General features: G+C 46.2%; 1 protein-coding gene across 1 annotated transcript in view; it reads left to right on the top strand.

The window, feature by feature from the left end:
- LOC134945236 (palmitoleoyl-protein carboxylesterase notum2-like) overlaps positions 1-14234 on the top strand; it is a 157596-nt gene that overhangs the window by 10028 nt on the left and 133334 nt on the right. The window contains exon 7 of the mRNA XM_063934398.1: positions 10387-10425. The gene's annotated coding sequence lies outside the window, so the exon portion shown is untranslated. The remainder of the gene's footprint in view (positions 1-10386; positions 10426-14234) is intronic.

The raw sequence follows: 14234 nt of genomic DNA, 5'->3' as shown, positions 1-14234 counted from the left end.
TCAGAGGATTATTATCTGTTTGTACTTCAAATGTCACTCCGTATAGATAGTCATAGAATTTATCTATTACACTCCATTTTAAAGCCAAGAACTCTAATTTGTGAGCTGGGTATCGCTTTTCACTATTAGTTAGACCTCGGCTTATGAATGAAACGGGTTTCAATCCATCAGAATGTTTCTGATACAGAACACCCCCCAATCCTTCTAAAGAAGCATCAATATGAAGGACATAGGGTAACCCAGGCTCTACATAGGCTAATACAGGAGCGTTCGTCAGTTTTTGTTTTAACAAATTAAAAGCCATCTCGCAGTCAGTAGTCCATCTTTCTCCAAATGGATCATTTACTTTATGCAGGGGGCCCTCTTCACATGACCGTTCTCGTCCCTTCTTCTTATTTGATGTTGGATATCCTCTTGTCAAATTGGTTAACGGCCTAGCTATACTGGAATAGTTAGGGACGAACCTACGGTAATACCCGCAAAAGCCTAGGAAAGATCTTAGTTCCTTTAACTTTGTTGGTCTAGGCCAATTCTTAACGGCCTCCACTTTTTCTGGGTCGGTGGAAACTCCATTTCTGCTTACGATGTGTCCTAAATATTTGACTGTGGATTGACAAAGACGACACTTGTCCAGGGATAGTTTCAAGCCTCCTTCCATCAATCTATCTAGAACTTTAAGGAGTCGTTTATTGTGTTCCTCCAGAGTGGTTCCGAAAACAATTATATCGTCTAAATACACAATGACTTCCCTATAAGTCATATCCCCCACGGTTCTTTCCATTGTTCTTTGAAAGGTGGCTGGAGCTCCTTTCACTCCTTGGGGCATGTGTAGAAATTCAAAGAACCCTAGCGGGCATATAAATGCAGTTTTCTCATGGTCTTCTGGCTTCATGGGGATTTGGTAAAACCCATTTCTTAGATCTAGCACGGAAAACCAAGAGCTCCCTTGAAGACAGTCCAGAGCTTCGTCTATCCTTGGTACTGTATACTGATCTGTAACAGTTCTTTGGTTCAGTGTGCGGTAGTCTACACACATTCGTATTTTTCCACTCTTTTTCCGCGCAATCACTATGGGGGAAGCGTAGGGACTTCTAGACTCGATTATAACTTGATTCTCAAGTAGTCCTTTAAGGTTGCCTTACATCTTCAAAGTCTGCAGGAGCTATCCTGCGGGATCGTTCCCGGAAAGGAGTCTCATCCATTAATCTGATACTGTGCTCCACCCCATTAGCTGTCCCCAGATCCCATTCTCCCATGGAGAATACCTGGTTCTTAGATTCCAGTTCCTTAATTAAAGCAGATTTTTCCTCCAAAGAAATGTCACTCCCTTGGAAACATATATCAAATTTATTTTCTGAAACAATTACACTCTCAGCGGATTGAATGCAACAAGTCCGTGCAGAAGACAGTTCTTCTTTTCCTTCGTACCATTCAGCAAGTAAAGGGTATATCCGTGTGTTAGTCCCTATAATCACAGGTGGTTCATCCCTCCCTTCAGGAACTTCTGGACATATCAACGCAATAAGTGATGTCTGCATCCCTTCCTCTTCTCTTACACCATTATTGATTTCAAGAGTAACTTGCACATATCCTAGATATGGGTACTTTTCAACACTTAGACCCCATATCACTAATCCGCTTAAGGGCTGGATGGGTACATCAGGGATGTTCTCATGGTACCAATTTTCAAATATGATAGAAACCTGGGATCCACTATCCACTAAGATCTTGCAGTGGCGTCCATATATTAGCAGCCAAAAGGGGAGCAGGTCCCAGCAATCCTTCTGGTAGACTTCCACTCCTCCAGGAATTCCCCATAGCACAGTAGCAGACCTCTAGGGGGCCTGTGAGGGGTCCACAGACCGCCCCCGTCCGTTTCCCGACCCCGAACTTTCCGTATTCTGGTTACTACCTGAAGCACGGTCAGTGTTCCGATTCAAATTTCTATTCAAGTTACATTCAAAGGCCCGATGTCCTGTTCTCCCACATCTAAAACATTCTCTATTAAAGTTGTTACTCCCTCTACCTAATCCCCTTACGAGGCTGCTGTCGTTGGATATTTGCGGAGAAGTATTCACAGTCTGTGCTGCAATGAATTTGTCAATTTTCTTATTTTGTTCGTCCATCAGCTTCAATATTTTCTCTTCAAATGCATTGCTTTCCACTCCCGGTTGTATTACCTTGACTTTCTTCACCGTTTTTTCTCTCATTTCTATTAATACCTCTTCTTGTTTGACTTCTTTTAACAGTTCATTAAAGGTAGTAAAAGGTTCTTTAACTCCTGAACATCTTAATTTCTGAGCTACTGGGTCGGTGGTCAAGGCACCCCGCAGTAACTGTTTCATCCGACTTCTGTCCACATCATCCCTTATTATACCTCCTTTATCCACTATCTTATATAGTAACTTGTCTAACCTAATCAAGAATGCACTTAGCTTTTCCGTTGGTTCTTGGAACGTGTGGTGTAACCTAGAGGTGAGATCTCCCACGTCCTCAAGGGTGCCATATGCATAATCTAATGCCTCAAAGAATGTTTCAAAAGTAGCATTAGGATTACTACGTCTAGCAGCTTGTATAATTCCCATAGCTGGCCCTCTCAAGCTTTCTACTACCCTATGTCTCTTGATCTTATCTGGGCACTGCCATTCTTCCACTTGCTGTACTGCCGCTTCTTTCCAGGCCTCATATGTCTCCTCTCCTGATGGTACAGGTAGAATCCCGGAAAAAAATCCGTAACCACCTATAACTCCCCTCGTAATGCCACCTTTCTAACTGAGAGACCACTCTATCCATCATGACCTCAAACTGTCCACCGGTGGTGTTTGCACCAGTATCCTGAGCGTCAAACCCTTCACCACCACTATTCCTTTCACCTCTATTAGGGTTGTCTAGAGGGGGCACTGATATATGTGCACTAGTTGCTGCTTCTTCGTCCCCCTGTATGTTAGGCCACATCACATTCCACCTCCTACCCGTCTCTTCATTGGCTACCACTATCAATGGTATTACATCAGTCTCCAATTAATTTTCTGATTCTATCAGTACTGCTATTACTCTTCCCAATCCTCCCATCCATTTATCTACAACCCTTGGCCTAATTATTCCATATAACCTGGCTAACCTTTCAACTATCTCCTCATCAGAGAATTCCGAAAAATTCCCTCCCACACTTAAACATTTCTTGGGATCTTTTTTCTTCCTTTGGCACCAAGCACTGATATCTTCCCCAGTAAACTTTTCCATTGTTGTATCCTGAACATTCATCTCGGCTAAGTGCCTCCAAATGTAACCCCTCCCCTAACACTCTAATATGAGATTCTTAATTACCTTTCTAGGGGATGGTTATTCAGTATCTGTGCCTCCACCCAAGCTAAATATTTGGGCTTGCCTGGGTAAGCCTCTCTATATAGTAACTACAAATCTGTCTGTATCATAAGCGTATTGTCACAACTGAGGGCCTGAGCTGACGGGAGGCAGCCTCAGTTGTAGGGGCTGAGGTGTAAAGGAACCTGGGAGGTTGTATCAGACCCCTAGACATGTAAGTTACATGTAGAAGAATTGCCCGAAGGCGTGACCACGACAACCAAAGTAAAAGTCAATGATGTTTATTATGACATACTCCGTAACACAGCAGCAGTAAAAGAAAACATAAAATCAGCAGAGGATAAATACAGTTCCTGGGTACTACAGGGTGGCAAGGACCACAGGGCTCTGGTAGTGTGAGATAGTTCTTATAATCTTCTAGTTGGAAAGTCCTTACCAGGCCCGACTGTAGCAATGGAAATAGCCCAGGATCATACCAGCTGGTGTTCCAGGAAAAGCTGGGCTGCTGTGGATAAAACGGCTGCTGTGGATACTGGCTGGAACCAGACTGATGTTGGCACGGAGTGGATACTGGCTGGAACCAGTTAAATAATAAATGTAGCTTGAGAGCGATGAAATATGAAATGATATATGGAGCTTGAGAGCGGTGAAATAATAATACCGGTGATAAATGGTAATCTGCAGAAAAGGGTACCGGCACTTTAAGAAGAGCTGATCTCTGCTGGAAGCTGATTGCTGTAAGCAGGTGGATCTGTAGCTGGAAGCAGATGAATCCAAATGGATAGGAGAGTCAGGCTACACCGCAGGTGGAAATGCTGGTGCGGGTCTCTTTAGTGGAAGTGTTGAGATAGGAGCTGGAACCTGGAAAACAACCACAGGAGAGAGACAAACTGGAACTAGGTTTGACAACCAAAGCACTGACGCCTTCCTTGCTCAGGCACAGATTACTTATACCTGCAGTAAGGAAGGGATTGGCTAGGCAATTATGCAGATTAACATTGCAAACAGCAGATTGGTGGAAATGAACAGATGACAGAATCCAAGATGGCTGCGCCCATGCAGACACTTGGAGGGAAGTTTGGTTTGTAATCCATGTGAGAATCAAAACAGTAATGGCAGCGCCGGCCACAGGAGACAGGAGACGCCAGACTGACAAGCGCACATTTAACCACGCGGGCACAGCGGAGGCCGCGGCTGATGTAATCACCACTCTGACATTCTGCATGTAGAAACTCAGGAACAGCGGCGGAGGCCGCGGGAGACGCCATTCCGGATGTAACAGGCATTGCGGTGACCACGTCTCAGAGTGACAGGAGAGGAGGCAGGAATGTGGACATCAGTATAACAGATGGGATCCGGTCCTGGAACGCTGAGCCAGCCTCAGGAGGCATCTGAAGGGTAAGTAATGGCGTCCAGATACCCGGATCGTGACAGCACCCCCCCCCCCCCTTTAGGAGTGGCCCCAGGACACTTTTTTGGCTTTTGAGGAAACTTTGAATGGAATTTCCGGACCAAGGCAGGAGCATGGACATCAGAAGCATTGGTCCATGAGCGTTCCTCAGGGCCGTAACCCTTCCAGTCAATAAGATACTGTAGTTGACCGTAACGGTGACGTGAGTCCAGGATCTTGGCCACTTCATACTCAACGCCTCGTTGAGTTTGGACTTTCGGAGTTGGAGGAAGTAAGGAATGAAACTGATTCAGGATCAGCGGTTTCAACAGGGAAACATGGAATGTCCTGGGTATTTTTAAGAAGGGAGGTAACTGAAGTCTGTAAGCAACAGGATTGATGACTTGCTCAATTTTGAAAGGACCAATGTAGCGAGGTGCAAACTTCATACTGGGAACTCTTAACCTCAAATTCTTCGTGGATAACCATACCCGATCACCCACCTTGAGAGCAGGAACCGCTCTACGCTTCTTGTCCGCAAACTTCTTATACCTGAACGATGCCTTGAGCAGAGCTGCTCGTACACTCTTCCAGTTGTTTGCAAACTGATGCAAGGTGATATCCACTGCTGGAACAGAAGTTGCTGGGAGCAGTTGGAATTCAGGGACTTTAGGGTGGAATCCAAAGTTGGTGAAGAATGGTGTTGAAGAAGATGAGGAATGATAATGATTGTTATGACAGAACTCGGCCCAGGGAAGTAATTGAACCCAGTCATCTTGAGAGGAAGACACATAGATGCGGAGGAAGGCCTCCAAGTCCTGATTCACCCTCTCAGTTTGACCATTGGTCTGAGGATGGTAAGCCGTGGAAAACTTTAGTTTGACTTGGAGGACTTGGCATAAACTTCGCCAGAATTTGGCTGTGAATTGAACTCCTCGATCTGAGATAATTTCTTCAGGCAGACCGTGGAGTCGGAAGATCTCTTGTATGAACACTTGAGCCAACTTGGAAGCTGACGGAAGACCGGTGAGAGGAATGAAGTGTGCCATCTTGGTGAACCGGTCAACTACCACCCAGATGGTATTGAACTTGTTGCACATGGGTAAGTCTGAAATGAAATCCATCGACAGATGGGTCCATGGTCGACGGGGAATGGATAGTGGAACCAGTTGCCCCGCAGGCGACTGGCGGGATACTTTATGTTGGGCACACTTTGGGCAAGATGCAATAAACTCAGTGACGTCCTTTTTCAGAGTTGGCCACCAATAGGACCTAGAGATAAACTCCAGGGTTTTTTGGATACCTGTATGTCCGGCAAAACGGGAAGCATGGGCCCAATGCATGAGCTTCTTCCTCAGTACCGGCTTCACAAAACTTTTCCCTAGTGGGGGCGTAGAGTCCATCCCTACCGTGGAGAATGCCAACGGATTGATAATAGGATGCTTGTCTGAAGACTCTGACTCATTTTCTTGCTCCCATGAGCGGGAAAGGGCATCGGCCTTGCGATTCTGAGAGCCCGGACAGAACTGGAGTTTAAAGTCGAACCTGGAAAAGAAAAGTGCCCATCTGGCCTGACGAGGGTTGAGACATTGTGCGCCTTTCAGATATAAAAGGTTCTTGTGGTCTGTAAGTATGGTGATTGAATGAGAAGCTCCCTCCAACAGATATCTCCACTCCTCTAGAGCGAGCTTGATGGCTAGCAACTCCTGGTCGCCAATGGCATAGTTGCGCTCCGCTGGGGAGAACTTCCGGGAGAAGTAACTGCAAGGATGTAAATGGCCATCTTTAGCCCTCTGAGATAACACCGCTCCTACTCCAACGGAGGAGGCATCCACCTCTAAGATGAAAGGAGAGTCGATGTCGGGCTGTTTCAGAACTGGTGCAGAGATGAACCGTTGTTTTAAGAGATGAAAAGCTTGCGTAGCTTCTTCAGACCACTTGGACGGGTTAGCACCCTTCTTAGTTAAAGCAGTAATAGGCGCCACAATGGTGGAAAAGTCTCGTATAAACTTTCTGTAATAATTGGCGAACCCTAAGAACCTCTGGACCCCTTTGAGGGTTAAGGGTATCGGCCAATTCTGGATTGCTTGTAGTTTCTCAGGATCCATCTCTAGTCCGGAACCGGACACAATGTAACCTAGAAACGGAATGGACTTGACTTCAAAGACGCATTTCTCTAATTTGCAATAGAGATGATTGACACGGAAACGGGACAGAACCTCTTTTACCCAAAAACGATGTTCCTCTAAATTGTTGGCAAAAATGAGGATATCATCTAGATAGACCACGACATGATGGTATAAAATGTCTCTGAAGATCTCATTGACAAAATGCTGGAAGACAGCTGGAGCATTGCTCAATCCGAAGGGCATGACGAGGTACTCATAATGTCCGTCACGGGTGTTAAAGGCGGTCTTCCACTCGTCACCCTCACGGATCCGGATGAGATTGTATGCACCTCTCAAGTCCAGCTTTGTGAAGGTGGTAGCTCCGCTAACTCTATCAAAGAGCTCAGTAATCAGGGGTAGTGGATAGCGGTTCTTGATGGTAATGTCGTTCAGACCTCTGTAGTCGATGCACGGCCGCAGACCACCATCTTTTTTCTTTACGAAAAAGAAGCCTGCGCCGGCTGGAGAAGAGGAAGGTCGAATGAACCCTTTTGCTAGGTTCTCCTTAATGTATTCCTCCATAGAATGCGTCTCAGGCAGAGACAACGGGTAAGTTCGGCCTCGAGGTGGAACCTTCCCTGGAACGAGATCAATCGGGCAGTCCCATTCTCTATGAGGAGGAAGGATATCAGCAGAAGCCTTACTGAACACATCCGTGAAATCTTGATATGGAGGAGGTGGAACATCAGACGACCTGGGGGAGGAAGAACAGACAGGCAATACTTTAAACAAACATGACTCAGCACAGGAGGGACCCCATGCCAGAATCTGCGTAGTCGTCCAATCAATAGATGTATTGTGAAGACGGAGCCATGGAAGGCCCAGGACCACAGGATGTGTGGCTCTTGGAATCAATAAAAAAGAAATAAATTCGGAATGAAGAACTCCCACTCTCAGATGAACTGGTAGAGTCCTTAGAGAAATAACTGCATCAAAAATCTTGCTGCCATCCACGGCAGTTAAGGAGATGGACGAAGGAAGTCTCTCGGTGGGTAGGGACCACCGTTTAACATAGGCTTCGGTAATAAAGTTCCCAGCTGCTCCGGAATCAAGGAGGGCAATGACGTTCCGATAACGTTGAGCAACTTGAAGCGAGACTGGGAGATTACAATCGTGAGGAGATGGAGAGGAGATCATTACTCCTAGCCGGCCCTCTCCTTGGTGAGCTAGGATTTGGAGTTTTCCCGGACGGTTGGGACAGGCATTGATGGTGTGAGACGGAGCTGCACAATAAAGACAAAGAGACTCAGAGAGACGTCTTCGGCACTCAGCAGGAGTTAGACGAGAACGGCCAAGTTGCATGGGCTCATCTTTAGATGGTGACAGTTGGTGAGGAGGAGGAGCAGAAGATTTTGGAGCAGATGATCTTCCACCCTCAATTGCTCTTTCTCTGAAACGTAAATCAACTTTCGTGCAGAGTGAGATTAGCTCATCTAACTTGGAAGGTAAGTCTCTGGTAGCTAACTCATCTTTAATATGCTCAGATAAGCCATGCCAGAATGCAGCATACAGGGCCTCGTCGTTCCATGCCAGTTCGGATGCCAGGATCTGGAACTGTATAAGATATTGTCCTACAGTACGTGATCCCTGGCGTAAACGGAGAATCTCAGATGAGGCTGAAGTTACCCGGCCGGGCTCGTCGAAGATACGCCTGAATGTTGACACAAATGCAGTGTAGGAGGATAGCAGGGTGTCGGACCTCTCCCATAACGGTGATGCCCAATCAAGGGCTGAGCCACTGAGAAGAGAGATAATGTAAGCAATTTTTGTACGGTCACTGGGAAAATTGCCAGGTTGTAGCTCAAACTGAATCTCACACTGGTTGAGAAATCCCCTGCAGAATCTTGGAGATCCGTCAAATTTTGCTGGCGTTGGAAGATGAAGACGTGGAGCAGAAATGGGTAAGGTGGGTGGGGTCATAGCTGGAGTCACTGTGGTTGACGCACCGGACGCGTCTGATCTACGGAGGGTTGTCTGAATCCCATCCAGCCGAGTAGAGAGATCCTGGAGACAGCGGATGATGTGGCCCTGTGCAGCCTCCTGATGTTCAAGTCGGGCTGCCAGTTCTTGCATCGGCCTGGCCGCTTGATCCTGGTCTCCGGCTGGATTCATATGGTCAGTGCTTACTGTCACAACTGAGGGCCTGAGCTGACGGGAGGCAGCCTCAGTTGTAGGGGCTGAGGTGTAAAGGAACCTGGGAGGTTGTATCAGACCCCTAGACATGTAAGTTACATGTAGAAGAATTGCCCGAAGGCGTGACCACGACAACCAAAGTAAAAGTCAATGATGTTTATTATGACATACTCCGTAACACAGCAGCAGTAAAAGAAAACATAAAATCAGCAGAGGATAAATACAGTTCCTGGGTACTACAGGGTGGCAAGGACCACAGGGCTCTGGTAGTGTGAGATAGTTCTTATAATCTTCTAGTTGGAAAGTCCTTACCAGGCCCGACTGTAGCAATGGAAATAGCCCAGGATCGTACCAGCTGGTGTTCCAGGAAAAGCTGGGCTGCTGTGGATAAAACGGCTGCTGTGGATACTGGCTGGAACCAGACTGATGTTGGCACGGAGTGGATACTGGCTGGAACCAGTTAAATAATAAATGTAGCTTGAGAGCGATGAAATATGAAATGATATATGGAGCTTGAGAGCGGTGAAATAATAATACCGGTGATAAATGGTAATCTGCAGAAAAGGGTACCGGCACTTTAAGAAGAGCTGATCTCTGCTGGAAGCTGATTGCTGTAAGCAGGTGGATCTGTAGCTGGAAGCAGATGAATTCAAATGGATAGGAGAGTCAGGCTACACCGCAGGTGGAAATGCTGGTGCGGGTCTCTTTAGTGGAAGTGTGGAGATAGGAGCTGGAACCTGGAAAACAACCACAGGAGAGAGACAAACTGGAACTAGGTTTGACAACCAAAGCACTGACGCCTTCCTTGCTCAGGCACAGATTACTTATACCTGCAGTAAGGAAGGGATTGGCTAGGCAATTATGCAGATTAACATTGCAAACAGCAGATTGGTGGAAATGAACAGATGACAGAATCCAAGATGGCTGCGCCCATGCAGACACTTGGAGGGAAGTTTGGTTTGTAATCCATGTGAGAATCAAAACAGTAATGGCGGCGCCGGCCACAGGAGACAGGAGACGCCAGACTGACAAGCGCACATTTAACCACGCGGGCACAGCGGAGGCCGCGGCTGATGTAATCACCACTCTGACATTCTGCATGTAGAAACTCAGGAACAGCGGCGGAGGCCGCGGGAGACGCCATTCCGGATGTAACAGGCGTTGCGGTGACCACGTCTCAGAGTGACAGGAGAGGAGGCAGGAATGTGGACATCAGTATAACAGATGGGATCCGGTCCTGGAACGCTGAGCCAGCCTCAGGAGGCATCTGAAGGGTAAGTAATGGCGTCCAGATACCCGGATCGTGACACGTATATATGTGCACATTCATTACAGTATAATATTATACCTGTTCTTCCGTTTGCATTTCAGGATCTCCGGATGAAATTCCAAATCACATCAACATACATGGTAAGTATAAGTACATGCATTTATTCATCACAAGAGAGTATTTGAAGGCAAACATCTATTACCAACATAGCAAGGCAAATTACATTTCAATCCGGCCCCACTATTCCCCCCTCTAGTGCCTATACAAGTTGTTTTGCATGCAATACACAAAAATAACCGTAATATTAGTGTAAGAGTGACCCGGGTACTCAAAAATTAAGTGCAATGTCTGGGCCCTTAAATTAGTGTACACTAGTGACAGGGCTGTTTCTAGCCAATTTGGCTCCCAGTGCGAGATTTAAAAATGCGCCCCCCCATGACAAAAAAATGTGCCCCCAACCCCCACACACACACACCTAGATAAAAAAAAAACTTGCGCGCACACCCGGCAAGGGGGCATGGCCTCATCTTAATGGGTGTGGCCTCATTTAAATGGGCATGGCCTCATCTGAAAAGACTACCTCACAATCCAGTTTTTGACCCTGCTCCAACAGATCACGACCACCACAGGAAAAAAAAATTCTACCATATTAAACCCCACACAGTAATGCCCCCTGCACCATATTATGCCACACACCGCAATGCCCTTGATACATTAAATCCCCACACTACGGCAGGCAAGAGTCCCCATTTCACACATTATGGCAGGTGTCCCCATTTTACACATTGAGAGAGAGAGAATACTTACAGAGGTGATTACCGCTCTTCGGCTCGGCTCACCAGTCGCTCCTCGCGTCGGCCTTTCCCTCTTCCTACTTGGATCCCCCTCTGTACTCCGCCCTGGGGGAGGCGAGTTTCGCGTGAAACTCCGCCCCCCGAGCGGGTTACTCAGGGAGAAATAGGAGTGGGAAGCAGGGAGCCACAGTTAGTGCCGCGGCGGGCGCCCAGTGCGGTTGCACTGCTCGCCTGCCCCAAGAAACGGCCCTGACTAGTGAATACCTTGCAGAACATCCAAAATTAACTGGGCAGAAAGCCCTCCACTTTCGGCTGGGTTAAATTCTCCTTTACCTATTATAACAGAAGTGCTTTATACAGTGTAGCATACTAACATAAATCCACACCGAGACTTAGTCATAGGATGAGTTGTATATGTAATATAATGTCCTCCTCCTCAATTGTGCTAGAATCTCCTCATTAAAGATAGCAGGAATTGTCTATGAAACAGCCAGCATGAAATATCTGGCACTCTGCTACAATTGTATCTCCTCTTCCTGAAGTCCTATGTAGTCTGACAACTAGCATTTAGTAACTGTATCCATCTCAATTGTTGCTGCTGTGATGTTTCAATTATTTGCCACACTGTAAGTGAATGCCCTGTAACTGTATAAGTCCTGGTTGTTTTTTCTGCAAAGTTCCTTTTTAGTGGCACAATGCAATTTATGAGGTTGCTAACACTACCTTTGTGGCTTTAAAACTGTATGTGTAGTAAGTAGTGCATTTATTTCTCAGTTCAGATAAATTAGTCTTTCCACTTCACTCTCCTCATAAATACTTAAGATCTTAACACTGTCCAATGGCACACATATACATTATATATATATATTTATATTCACATACAGTTTGTACTTTCTGAATTGTAAATGTCCCTTAGGAGTGATAGTTGTCCAACTTCTGTACTTAATGGGTAATATAATATATTTCAGGGCCAACCTTTAAACTTATTGAGGCTGTACCTTAAACTAGTATCCAAAACTGGTGAATTATGGTTCCATATTTACTTTAGCCACTCTATGATGCAGACCCTTAATGAATTCAAACTTCTTTCAATTACTGTATACTTGTGCCCTCTTCTCTGCAGTCTTTACCTAGGTCTTAATCCTTTCTCAGAGGTTGACATGCATATATATAAGCAATAGAGTGTGGCTGTACTGATGGATAAGTAATGACCTCCAAGGGGTCTATCTTTATTCAGCTCTGTACTGAATTAACTTTTACAAGGGCAGTTTCTCTACTAGTGAGTTCCTATGACTGGCCTCCTCTATTTACAATCATTGCCTCTCCTTCCTTTCTGAGCCAAATAGCTTTCTGCTTAATATGCAATAACATTACAGTCAATAACAGGCCATACAGTGCTGTGGTCCAACACTTGAGTATATATTGATTAAATCATGCAATGGCCCATAGGACGTAAATACGTATTTTGCCTCCTTTAAAATTTAACAAGTTCACTGTGTTGAGCTAAACCTTCTTGGATTCATTTAGGGTAACTCTCCCTTGCAAGTGAATAAAGTCTACAGTCAATGTTTCTAAATTACTGCTCCTTTTATATGCTCGACAATGTAGGCACTCCTATCTCTTGTATTTTTATACTGCAGCTGTATATGAATTAAGCTTCTGCAGTGTAATATCTTCCTCACAAAGGGATTCTATGATTTGCTGAGAAGTCTTATTGTAAGTGCTTTGCCTCTCAGTGTATTAGTAATGCAGTAGATTAAATATGCACTTACACTTCTCAAAAGCGCTGATCACGGATAAACACTCCCCTGGCTCCTCCCTTTGGCTTGCTCACAGGCTTGGATGAGGCTGATGTACGCTGCTATGGGTGGCGCTTCTGCCTTCTTAGGCTGGCTGAAGGCATCCCGGCTCTGGCGTCCCCCCGTTGCTATGGAGCGGTCATTCAGCTCCCACTGCCTGCCCTCTGCGTCACCATGGATGGCTGGAACGGAGCGTCCTCAGCACCACCTCCCGCCGCCCTTAACTTCAGCGCGGACCGCGGCACTGCTTCTCCGGCTTCCGCTCTGCGACCAGCGGCCTCTGTCAGCTCCTGCAGCCAGGTATGCCCGGTGCCGGTGTGCTACACTATCCCAGCAGCGCCACCGCAGCTCTTCAGCAGCGCTCTGGAGACAGTGTGCGCACTCCACCCGGGGGAACAGCAATCTCTCTTACTGCCGGCGGGGAGCTCTATTTATTCTCCCCAGATCTCCAGCTCGTGCCGCCCGCTTCCCGCCGGAGCCGCGTGCTACCTCCTTGCCGCCGCCAATCAGTGCCTATCTTTCCCCCAAGCTCGCGGTCAGCCTTGCACTTCGCTCGCGGACCTGCTCTTCCCGCCCTGCAGGTTGTTACTCCCGCAGCGCGCGGACAACATTAGGGACCCATCTGCCACCATTACTGCCCTGCAGGCTATTGCCGGTTCACAATGTCTCGCTCTTATCTCAAATGGCACACAGTAGCAGCTGGGCCAATACAATTATAATGGCCGACCTCTGTTTTTCCTATGCTATTATAAGACTGGCTATAATGTTATACACCTGTACCCATATTACATTAACTATATTATTTAATAAATTAATTATATTTATTTACCCCCTCTAAATCCATTCATATACACATTTATATTAAATACCATTACATTTCATCTTTTAATATAAATTATACATAAATATACACATATAATATATATATACATCAGTCATATAACTTCTCACGTTAGTGGTACAGTAATCATGTTACATCCAAGAGAGGTACTGTCTGCAATTGAGTGCATTTTGATGTCACGGATGTACTCTTTAAGTGCCTGCAGCTGAATGCATTGTGATGTCACAGATTTACTCTAAGCTCCTGCAGCTGAATGCATTGTGATGACACAAAGGTATTGTATATCTGCGTGCAGTTGAATGCAATGTGATGTCACAGAGATAGTCTAGCTACCTGTAGCTGAGTGCATTATGATGTCACAGAGATACTCAGGGGCGGATTGTACATAGGGCTCACCAGGAAGATTCCCAGTAGGCCAAAGTGTCTGTGGGACCTATTTTGTGTGTTGTCATGTGGCCTCGCCCCCCCCCCCCCCTCCCATGAGTGGCAACTCACAGGACTCAGTACACTGCATT

The sequence above is a fragment of the Pseudophryne corroboree genome, chromosome 7 (genome assembly GCF_028390025.1).
Source record: "Pseudophryne corroboree isolate aPseCor3 chromosome 7, aPseCor3.hap2, whole genome shotgun sequence".
Taxonomy (NCBI): Eukaryota; Metazoa; Chordata; class Amphibia; order Anura; family Myobatrachidae; genus Pseudophryne; species Pseudophryne corroboree.
This window is presented reverse-complemented; position numbering and strand designations above follow the sequence as displayed.